The following is a 12,280-nucleotide window of genomic DNA, read 5'->3' as shown; positions in this document are numbered from 1 at the left end:
TGTTTAAAACTGATGGCATATGCGTGAAAAAAAATATATTATGATTTTGGAACAATACAATAATCCTATTTTGTTTGCTTTCACATAGTTTTCTTTGTTATCTAAGTTGACCATGACAGGTTAACTCACACCCATCTTTCAACATGGCTTTATGTCTGAATCCACGACTCTCCTAGAGTTCTCCATAGACTGAGGTCACAAGTAGCATTTATCTTTTTAGTCTTAATCATCAAAGAATGTCTTTTGTGTGTTTATTCCTGGTACAATGGAGTGCCACTCAAAGGATTGACATTTGTGGGAGTCAGTATTTTATGTATGGCCTCTTTGCCCGTAAGAATAGCTACAATGGCTAATATAAAGAACAAAAGAGCAGTTTTTATTTCATAGGTATTTTAAATTACCTGCGGGCATGGACAGCAATAAGAACCCTAATGAAGGTTTGAATTATTCCCCAATTTCTCCAAAACTTTAACTGGAATCCAACTTTAACCTCCCTGGCGGTATGATTCTTTCTGGTTTTAGGTGCTGAAAGCAGTACAATTATTTTGCATAGAAATTTGGCGTTTTATATTGTAGGCCTGTAATTCTAAGGCCCCATACACACGGGAGGATTTATCCTCTCGAGGATTTCAGCAGATTTCTCTGCGATGGAGTGTACTCACCATCGCATTGAAATCCGCGCCAAAATCCTCTGGCGATGACGTGTCGCGCCGTCGCCGCTATTGTGACGCGGCGACGTGCGCGACGCTGTCATATAAGGAATTCCACGCATGCGTCGAATCATTACGACGCATGCGGGGGATCCCTTCGGACGGATGGATCCGGTGAGTTTGTACAGACCAGCGGATCCATCTGTTGGGATGGACTCCAGCAGATGGATATGTTCTGCATGTCAGCAAATATCCGATCTGCTGGAATCCATCCCAGGGGAGATATATCCGCGGAAAAAGATCCGCTGGCGTGTACACACCATAGGATCTATCCGCTGAAACCCATTTGCTGGGATTTATCTGCGGATGGATTCTATGGTGTGTACGGGGCCTTAGGAATAACTCGCTTAAATCTGTCCAAACAAGAGTCTAGTAGACATCTCGGGTATGATAAAGTTTGAAAACCAAAATCATAAATTATAATATAATAAATAACTATAAATAATTATAACAAATAATAATGTAATTATAATAAAAATGATTCAATAATGTAATCAAATCAAAAACACTGAAATTTGCTCAGTTGCAGAATTGTCGCTGTCATTACTTTTATTTTTTTATGACGAATTTCCCCACAAATCGCTATCGCACAATTCTGCAAGTGATTATAATTTATTATCGCTGTTTTCAACCTGCTCTAAAAACACTTTTGACATAAAGGGACACTTTTGGTTGCTATGGACAATCTACAGTTTGCAGGCAGAAAGAACAGTTTTTATTATACAAAAGTACATGTAGGGCACTGGGCAGACCACTAGGGACAAGGGGTGTGTGTATTTTTTACATACAGTACTGTAATCTATAAGATTACAGTATACTGTATGTAATGTGTTTATTTACTTTTTTGAATTCGGCGCCGTTCTCTGCCCCCGTGCGTCGTAACGTCGCAGGGAACGGCGGCACACAGGGACACTGTGTGAATCGAGCGAGGACGCCGCTCGCTCACACAGCGGGGAGGCATCGCAGGATCCAGGGACAAGGTAAGTAACTTTGCCCGTGGCGGCTGTGAGGCGATCCCGAGTCTGGCTCGGGGATACCGCTTTTGGTCCTGAAATCTTACCCCGAGTCAGACTCGGGAATACCGCCAGGGGGGTTAAAGGGGTTGTAAAGGTTTGTTTTATATTTTCTAAATAGGTTCCCTTAAGCTAGTGTGCATTGTTGGTTCACTTACCTTTTCCTTTGATTTCCCTTCTAAATGTTTTTTCTCCTTTGTCTGAATTTCTCACTTCCTGTTTCTCCTCAGTAAACTTGTCCCCATCATCCGAGCGGTGGAAAGTCAGTCAGAACAGCTTACTGAACAGCTTACTGAGGAGGAAAAGGAAGTGAGAAATTCAGACAAAGAAAACAAAGAAAAAAAACATTTAGAAGGGAAATGGAAGGAAAAGGGTAAGTGAACCAACAATGCACTAGCTTAAAGGAACCTATTTAGAAAATAAAAAACAAACCTTTAAAACCCCTTTAAGCTTTGACACCTATGGGTAGATATGTACACAAAAGGCGCGGAATTGTGAAACAATCATGCGCCACAAAATTGATTCTTTCGGTAAAATTAACTAATAATGTTTAGGTATTCATTAAAGTCAAATACATTTTATCTCAAAAATGATTTTACGTAAACGTGATATAACAGTATTTTTTGCTATTTTTAAATCTGCAGTTTTCAATAAAATAATACCTGGTGACCCTGACAGAAAGATCCTTGTTCAGGCTTTTCCTGTTATAGGGTGACAATGTTCTGTGTTGTCACTCTATTGCATGACTTTGTGAGTGGGCATTTCAACACACACTCTACTTTATTATGTACTGTTGCCACCATTGGGGAAACCACCCAGAGAAATGCCATAAAGCCTTCTCCAGAAGTGGCAGCAAAGGAATTGCAGAAAATAAGCAGCACTGAGGTGCAACAAAAGCCCTGTACACACGGCCGGGATTCCCGGTGGTATAAAGTCCGCTGGGAATTCCGACGGGAAAATAGAGAGTAGGTTCTCTATTTTTCCCACCGGTATTCCCGGCAGTTTTCCTGGCGAGGGGGCATACACACGCCCGGTTTTCACGGCAAAAAACTCTCCCAGCAGTTTTTTTGCCGGGAAAACCGGTCGTGTGTATGAGGCTAGATAAGGGTGAAAAAATTAGGAAAACCAATCTCAGTGAAAATAGGCACTGAGGTGCAACGAAGATTGAAGGGATGGTGGGTTGGCAAGCACAGATCGCAGGTTGCCATCCCAGAGCATCAGTGTTGTGAATAATGCCAGCAGTAGAATAAACTAGCGGCTGCGGAGAAGAGCCACATAAGCCGATGCTGCCTGTATAGCGCCAGCTCCTGTCACAGGTAGAGTGATACCAAATGCACTTTGCCTGGGACAGCAAGAGCTGGCAATACCTAAATGGAAGACTATTATTAAAGGTAAGTTTATTACTAAGTGTATATTTGGACATATCAGTTCTGCAGTGGTTACCCGGCTGCTTTCAAACTGATCCCCATGTGCACCTGCGGGTTACCTTCACTGAGCCAAAGTTCTGTTATTATCTAAGGGTGTGGTGCACTCAGAAAGTTCACTACATCTGCAGGATATAATAGAAGTCTATGGCAAAGTGCAGCTAACCCACAAGAAAGCCATGGGTGCACTGCACTGTACCCGTGGTGTGGGTAAACTGCAGCAGATCCATATGAAAGCAGCCCTAAGCTCCTTTCACACAATAAGTCCGACCCAATCAGACCCTTCAATCACCTCAGTGAAGCGGCAGATATAAACGGACTTGTGAACATTTACATCCACCTATCTCCAATTGAGCCGCTAAAAAAAACAAAAAAAAAAACAGAAGGGGATCTTCTCCTTCCATCTAGGCTGACGGGAGGGCCCATAGAGTAGAGTGGGTTGTGTCTGCTCTGCACAGAGTGGACATGAACCCGTCATCCGCCCGCTCCACTCATTGTGGCCCGCGACCAGTTACCAAGTCGCTTAAAGCGGTGGTTCACCCTAATAATTTTTTTTTTTCTATCATTAAATTAGGCATAGTAGCGCGAGCTACAGTATGCCTGTATTTATTTTTTTAGTCCGGTACTCACTGTGCAAGCCTAGCGAGACGATTCCGACTCCTGGGCGTTCCTATCCAGAGGCAGCATGATTGACGGCCGGCTATGGCACGTCACGCTTCTCCGGAAATAGCCGAAATAGGACTTGGCGCTTCACGGCGCCTGCGCATAGTCTGTGCGCAGGCGCCGTGAAGAGCCGAGACCTACTCCGGCTATCTTCGGGGAGCGTGACGTCAATCATGCTCCCTCTGGATAGGAACGCCCATTCCCCGCGGGGAGTCGGAATCATCTCGCTAGGATTGCACAGTGAGTACCGGACTAAAAAAATAAATACAGGCATACTGTAGCTCGCGCTACTATGCCTAATTTAATGATGGAAAGTTGTCAATAAGGGTGAACCACTGCTTTAAGTGGCCCTCGCTCTTCAAAAGGTTTGGCACCCCTGTTTTAGGGTTTACATCTTTAGGGACATGAGAAAAACATTGAGTGGAAGTGTTATAATAACGTATTAGTAAATGAGAAGTGATAACTAGGCATTTTACATATTACATTTTTTTTTTATGCTGTTATTCAGAGACTGTGTGTGAATATCTTACACACCACCAATCTGGTTTCCAGCCAATATATAACAAGGGAAAAACTCTGTAAGCACAAAGGTATGATAAAACATAAAAAAATGTCATTAGTCCATTAAGAAAAAAAAAATACATTTTTGGATGCCTTCAAAGTGTTGTTGCTAGGCAGAATAGTTACTCTTCCCTCTTCCTGCACCTAGGTGCTTAAGCTTCCTAACCTACACCGCACAGACTCTTGGGAATGTAGTGGGTGTAACTTTCCAGGAGTCTGTGCACTCCCCAGTCTCGAAGAATCATGTCACTTGGACAGTACAGGTGCTGAAACCTGATCTGAAACCTATTACACTGCTTGTGCAGCACTGAGCATGTGCGAGATCTGCAAGGCTAAAATCCAGGAAGTCATACAGTCTGGCTTCATGATGCCCACACTTAAGATGGCCCCAGTCAATTTCTATTTTATAAAGTGTCTAAATGCTGTAACAACCTAACAAAACGGACCTTAGTTTACAGACTAACTTTACTAGAATACATTAGGCTTGTGTATTACAGGGGTATTTATATTTAAAAAGTGAAATTGTGGCCGGAACTCCGCTTTAATGTACCATTTTGAAAAAAAAAGCATGCCAAGCACATTAAGACCCCTTTCACACTGGGGCGGTTTTCAGGTGCTTTGGTGCTGGAAATAGCTTCTGCTAAGCGCCTGAAAACCACCTCACATTCATTCCAGTGTGATTTTTCACACGCAGGCGGTGCGCTTGCGGGACGTTCCGAAAAGTCCTGTAAGCAGCATCTTTGGGGGCGGGTTGGGAGCACTGTATTTAGTTCTCCCAAAACTCCCTGCCAGTTGGAATGAATTGTCAGTGCTTTAAAAGTGGCTGAAAAGCGCTTTCAAATCGCCATAAAATGGGGGTTAAAAGCATTCCGCTAGCGGCCTAAAAGTGAAAGAAAACGAGCGGTGCTTTAGCGCTAATGGCCCGTGTTTTCAGTGTAAAAGCAGTCTTAACGGAACCTGGGGTTTGCCTGTCCATGGCATGTTCTGTATAGCAGCCCCCAAGTGCTTGTACTCCAAGGGCCAGATTCACAAAGGAGATACGACGGAGTATCTCAGATACGCCGTCGTATCTCTCAGAGTATCTATGTGACTGATTCATAGAACCAGTTACGCATAGATAGCCAGAAGATCCGACAGGTGTAATGGACTTACACTGTCGGATCTTAGGATGCAATACCGCGGCCGCCGCTGGGGGGAGTTTGCGTCGTAAACCAGCGTTGGGTATGCAAATTAGGAGTTACGGCGATCCAGGAAGATTTTTCCCGTCGTTACGTCGTCGCAAGTGTTAGATTTCCGTCGCAAAGATAGGGCACCTTTAATATGGTGGAAAAGTACTCCACCATGTTAAAGTATGTCCGTCTTTCCCGCGTTGCTTTTGAATAATTAAAAAAAAAAAAAAAATTCCCGGCGTAAGTGCTTTGTTGACGTCGCGATTCTCAAAATGTCGGCGCGTCGTAATTTCACGCAAAGCACGTCGGGAAATTTGTGACGGGAGCATGCGCAGTACGTCCGGCGCGGGAGCGCGCCTAATTTAAATGGTACCCGCCCCATTTGAATTGGACTGCCTTGCGCCGGACGTGTTTACGATACACCGCGGCAAATTTCCAGGTAAGTGCTTTGTGGATCGGGCACTTAGACTGAAAACTTGCGGCGGTGTAATGTAAACGGTTTACGTTACGCTTCGCCGCGGGTATGTGAAGTGTGAGCCTGTCGGCAAGTGGCTAAATACTCACATCAGCCTGATCGCAATTCACCGATGTGCCCCAGAGAAACGACTGTCTCTCCTCATTGGACAGATAAGCAAGAGCCATTGGCTCCTGTTGCTTTCAATCACAGCCAGTGAGGAGAGAGCGGTGCTGTGTGTGTCAATGGACACACAGAGTGAAAAATGTGTATAAATCTCGCGCCTGATAAATGAAAAATTTTAAATTTAAATAAAAGTTGCTATGCCCAACTGACCAAACTGGAAAGACGTAGTGAAAAAAAATTATATATAGTAATATATTAATGGGGGCGCTCAAAAAATTTATAATAAAAAAATTAATTGATTACTAATATAAACACCAGCCTGCCCACACCATCTGAATTTCTAAAAAATTGTGTGTGAACCTATAAGAAAAAATTAAAACAAATAAATTAGTTTTAAATGATAAAGTGCACTAGTAAAATGTAAACCACGGGTATTGTTGTGAAACAAATATGAACACCACTGTGTAAACCCGATTAATATATTGACTCTAAACCCAACTGAATGGGACCAGAAGCATAAAGTGATACTGCTTGCAATGCAATTGCCAAAACAAAACAGAACTGAACCAGTCCTAATAAACTCCTTTAAAATAAATGTGTGCAAGAACACAATAGTGACAATCTCTGATCTCGTCTGCATCAAATCCCTCTATCTGCCATCATCCATTATAACAACAAGCACATTAGACCTCTTTTTTAATTAAAAGGGTCAATGTGCCCTGGTAAGCTGCCATCCTTACCTTGAGCACTTTTGGGTGTTGTTTATTGTTTGCAACTGTGGTGAAGGTGAATGTAGCAAGTCACTTTAAGTTTTGGATTGGTTCCTTCAATGGATGTTTTTCAAGAAAACCACGATCAAGATTGTCACTATTGTGTTCTTGCACAAATTTATTTTCAAGGACTTTATTAGGACTGGTTCAGTTCTGTTTTGTTTTGGCAATTGCATTGCAAGCAGTATCACTTTATGGTTCTGGTCCCATTCAGTTGGGTTTAGAGTCAATATATTAATCGGGTTTACACAGTGGTGTTTATATTTGTTTCACAACAATACCCGTGGTTTACATTTTACTAGTGCACTTTATCATTTAAAACTAATTTATTTGTTCTAATTTTTTATTATAGGTTCACACACAATGTTTTAGCAATTCAGATGGTGTGGGCAGGCTGGTGTTTATATTAGTAATCAATAAAAAAATGTATTATTTGCGGCGATAGAGGAGCTGATATGCACTGCACAGGATAGAATTCCCAACTTCACTTCTGTTTGGAATGAGTGGTTCGAGTTCCGAAACACTGCGGAGTACCAAACTCTTGTACAGAATACGGGCTAATTGAGAACCTATGAGGTTATGCCCGACTGATGACTGGTCTTTGACATCGTTAGTCTGTATTTTTTTTTCTTTTTTTGCTCAAGGTGGTGTAGACGGCGGGGGTAGTGGGCCCTCCCACTTACCTCCTTAAGTATATGTTTATGAGAAACGAGGCTCCCCTTCTCCCCCCCCCCCTTTTTTTTTCTTTCTCTCTTTCTCTCATTCTTCTCTTTCTTTCCATCTCTTTTTCTTTTCTTTTTTCCTCATATCAATGTTGGGCGGCTTGGGTGGACGGGACGGTTTTGGACCAACCTCCTCATCCATCCTTTATGGAACAAGAGGACCTGGGTGACGACTTGGTTAAGCGGATAAGGGATTTAGGTTGGTCGTTGTCTCTGGAAGGATATAGAGGCCATTGAATACGACCATGAAATGTTACTTCTAGACCACTTTGACATGCATCTCCCGTGGGCAGTATGTAAGGAATGTGATTGATGTTACTGAATATGTAACTGCTACCTGATGTGTGCCTTACATGTTTTGTTCGTACTTATGTCCCCAGTATTAACATTGGGGTAGATTCAGAGAGCAATTACGCCGGCGTATCCATAGATATGCCGCGTAATTGCTAAGTTGCGCCGGCGTATCTACTTTCTGTATTCAGAAAGCTAGATACGCCGAATTTAGCCTAAGATACGACTGGCATAAGTCTCTTACGCCGTCGTATCTTAGGGTGCATTCTGACGCTGGCCGCTAGGTGGCGCTCCCATAGTTTTCAGCGTAGAGTATGCAAATTGCCGATTCATAAACGTACGCGCGCCCGGCGTTCGTTTTTTACGTCATTTGCGTTAAGGCTTTTCCGGCGTAACATTGTTCCTGCTATTAGGAGGCGCAGCCAATCTTAAGTATGGACGTCGTTCCCGCTTCGAAATTTTAATTTTTTACATCGTTTGCGTAAGTCGTTCGCGAATAGGGCTGGACGTAAATTACGTTCACGCCGAAACCAATACGTCGTTGCGCCGTACTTGGAAGCAATGCACACTGGAATATGTACACGGACGGCGCATGCGCCTTTCGTAAATCACGTCAATCACGTCAGGTCATCACATATTAACAAAAAACACATATTTGAATTACGCGCGCTTACGCCGGCCCCATTTACGCTACACCGCCGCGACTTACGGAGCAAGTGCTTTGTGAATACAGCACTTGCTCCTGTAAGTTGCGGAGGCGTAGCGTAAATACTACGCTGCGCCGCCGTAACTTCAGGCGGAGATACCTGAATCTACCCCAGTGTGTTGTAGATCCTCTTGTGGTTGCTTGTATAAGGGCTCTTTCACACGTCCGCTCCGCCTGTCCGTTCATTACAAGTCCGTTAACGGACTTGTAATGAATCCCTATGGGAACTCGTCCGTTAGCGGATGGAGACTCCGCTAGCGTCCGCATCCGTCGGGATCCGGTTTTCGGACGGAAGAAAACCCTATTTTTCTTCCGTCCGGCGGAACGGAACTGATGCAGACTGCATCCAGTTCCCCATAGGGCAGAGCGGAGCTGAGACAGGGCGGTCCCTGCACAGTGTGCGGGGACCGCCCTATCCGCCGAGAGCTCAGCGGGGATCCCCGCTGAGCCGACGGAGCGGACACAAAAACTGAAAGGACGTGTGAAAGAGCCCTTACTTGTCGAGATTGCAGTTTTATCTGTGACATTGTTCCTTTCTTTTTTCTTAATAAATCTTTATGGATAAAAAAAATAAATAATGTATTATACATTTTTTGGGCGCCCCCATTAATATATTACTATATATTATTTTTTTTCACAATGGACACACAGAGCCGGCTCGGAAGTGAGCACGCACGAATGCACCAAGAGCTAGCAACTTGTTATGTGTTATGGGACACTCTGCAGAGAGGGGAGCCAGAAGCGCTGGCGGGGGAACCCGAGATGAGGAGGATTGGGGCTGCTCTGTGCAAAACCATTGCACAGAACAGGTAAGTATAAAATTGTTGTTGTTTTAAATAAATCATGCCTTTATAATCCCTTTGAGTGTCCAATAACTGGACCTGTTAACTGTCATGTGAGGGTGAGTGGTGGGGGGGGGGTGCTTTGGGGGTTCCTTAGCTCTATGTAAACTCTAACTCAACCTGGAACTTACAGAATGATTTTTAGTGGATGAACAGGGGCATAGAGTAGCAAGTAAAAGACGAGTACTAGCAATGGAGGGAGAAGGATAGGCTCACTGATAGTGGAATGTTATGTTTTATTATATCCCTTTTATATCCAACAGACTGATCCACTGTACAAATATGAGAATTTAAAAAGAAAGTTTTTGCCCATAGTGACCCCTTCTCTATTCACAGTCAGTGACTGCTCAGTGATCTGCTTGTTGACAGGTGCATTGAATACAAACTGACGTGGACTGGTGACATTTAGAAGCCACAACCACACCAAGCCTATACTGGTGTGAGCTTGACACAACTATTTTTGTCACATTTCTTTAGGTCTTTATTGAAACCTAGCCTTACTTAAGTGCATAGCATTAAGCAGAGATTTATCTGCGCCACCATGTCAGCAAATAACATTTTATTTTCTTGCTACACCCTTCCTGTGCACTCCAAATATTCGAGCAATGCTTAGATTCAAGCACAAAATGTCATCTTAGATCTTTTGTTCTCTTGCAAAATGTACTGACTCCGGCAGCTATTAATTAATCTTAGTAAATAGCAAGCTCATTGTTGTATACAAACATGCTTTGAAAAATGCACATTTCAGCATATGACGTTGGTTTCAGCCTTTGCTTGCAGCTACCTTTCATGAAGGTATCTCAACATTGTAGCTTGTGAAATCGCAACAGAATGTCTCTTTGGCTGTGGTCCATCTATGATGACCACCCTTTTCGCCCCTCCCTGTATATATTTAGCAGAATATTTAGTAATTAGTATGACGATATGTCTCCTTGAAAAAGATCAAAGATGTTTTTATCTATTAATCACTTTGATGTGTTTTTTTTTTTTTTTTTTTCAAATGATGGGAAAAGACAAAGTTCAGTTTTATGACATAGAAGACATTATTTGAAGAATGACAGAAATTAGTTAATATTTAGCAACCATTTAATGTATGTATTAAAATGACCACTCATGTCTGCCACTAGAATTATTTTAAACTGAATATACAGGTGGTTCTCAAAAAATTAGCATATTGTGATAAAGTTCATTATTTTCTGTAATGTACTGATAAACATTAGACTTTCATATATTTTAGATTCATTACACAAAACTGAAGTAGTTCAAGCCTTTTATTGTTTTAATATTGATGATTTTGGCATACAGCTCATGAAAACCCCAAATTCCTATTTCAAAAAATTAGCATATTTCATTCGACCAATAAAAGAAAAGTGTTTTTAATAAAAAAAAAAAGTCAACCTTCAAATAATTATGTTCAGTTATGCACTCAATACTTGATCGGGAATCCTTTTGCAGAAATGACTGCTTCAATGCGGCGTGGCATGGAGGCAATCAGCCTGTGGCACTGCTGAGGTGTTATGGAGGCCCAGGATGCTTCGGTAGTGGCCTTAAGCTCATCCAGAGTGTTGGGTCTTGCGTCTCTCAACTTTCTCTTCCCAATATCCCACAGATTCTCTATGGGGTTCAGGTCAGGAGAGTTGGCAGGCCAATTGAGCAGAGTAATACCATGGTCAGTAAACCATTTACCAGTGGTTTTGGCACTGTGAGCAGGTGCCAGGTCGTGCTGAAAAATGAAATCTTCATCTCCATAAAGCTTTTCAGCAGATGGAAGCATGAAGTGTTCCAAAATCTCCTGATAGCTAGCTGCATTCACCCTGCCCTTGATAAAACACAGCGGACCAACACCAGCAGCTGACATGGCACCCCAGACCATCACTGACTGTGGGTACTTGACACTGGACTTCAGGCATTTTGGCATTTCCCTCTCCCCAGTCTTCCTCCAGACTCTGGCACCTTGATTACCGAATGACATGCAACATTTGCTTTCATCCGAAAAAAGTACTTTGGACCACTGAGCAACAGTCCAGTGTTGCTTCTCTGTAGCCCAGGTCAGGCGCTTCTGCCGCTGTTTCTGGTTCAAAAGTGGCTTGACCTGGGGAATGCGGCACCTGTAGCCCATTTCCTGCACACGCCTGTACACGGTGGCTCTGGATGTTTCTACTCCAGACTCAGTCCACTGCTTCCGCAGGTCCCCCAAGGTCTGGAATCGGTCCTTCTCCACAATCTTCCTCAGGGTCCGGTCACCTCTTCTCGTTGTGCAGCGTTTTCTGCCACACTTTTTCCTTCCCACAGACTTCCCACTGAGGTGCCTTGATACAGCACTCTGGGAACAGCCTATTCGTTCAGAAATTTCTTTCTGTGTCTTACCCTCTTGCTTGAGGGTGTCGATGATGGCCTTCTGGACAGCAGTCAGGTCGGCAGTCTTACCCATGATTGCGGTTTGGAGTAATGAACCAGGCTGGGAGTTTTTAAAAGCCTCAGGAATCTTTTGCAGGTGTTTAGAGTTAATTAGTTGATTAAGATGATTAGGTTAAGAGCTCGTTTAGAGAACCTTTTCATGATATGCTAATTTTTTGAGATAGGAATTTGGGGTTTTCATGAGCTGTATGCCAAAATCATCAATATTAAAAAAATAAACGGCTTGAACTACTTCAGTTGTGTGTAATGAATCTAAAATATATGAAAGTCTAATGTTTATCAGTACATTACAGAAAATAATGAACTTTATCACAATATGCTAATTTTTTGAGAACCACCTGTATATATATATATATATATATATATATATATATATATATACTAACACACACAGTATATATACAGGTGCAT

Source organism: Rana temporaria, chromosome 2 (genome assembly GCF_905171775.1).
Source record: "Rana temporaria chromosome 2, aRanTem1.1, whole genome shotgun sequence".
Classification (NCBI taxonomy): Eukaryota; Metazoa; Chordata; class Amphibia; order Anura; family Ranidae; genus Rana; species Rana temporaria.
The sequence above is the reverse complement of the archived record's forward strand: the minus strand, read 5'-3'. Positions refer to the sequence as shown.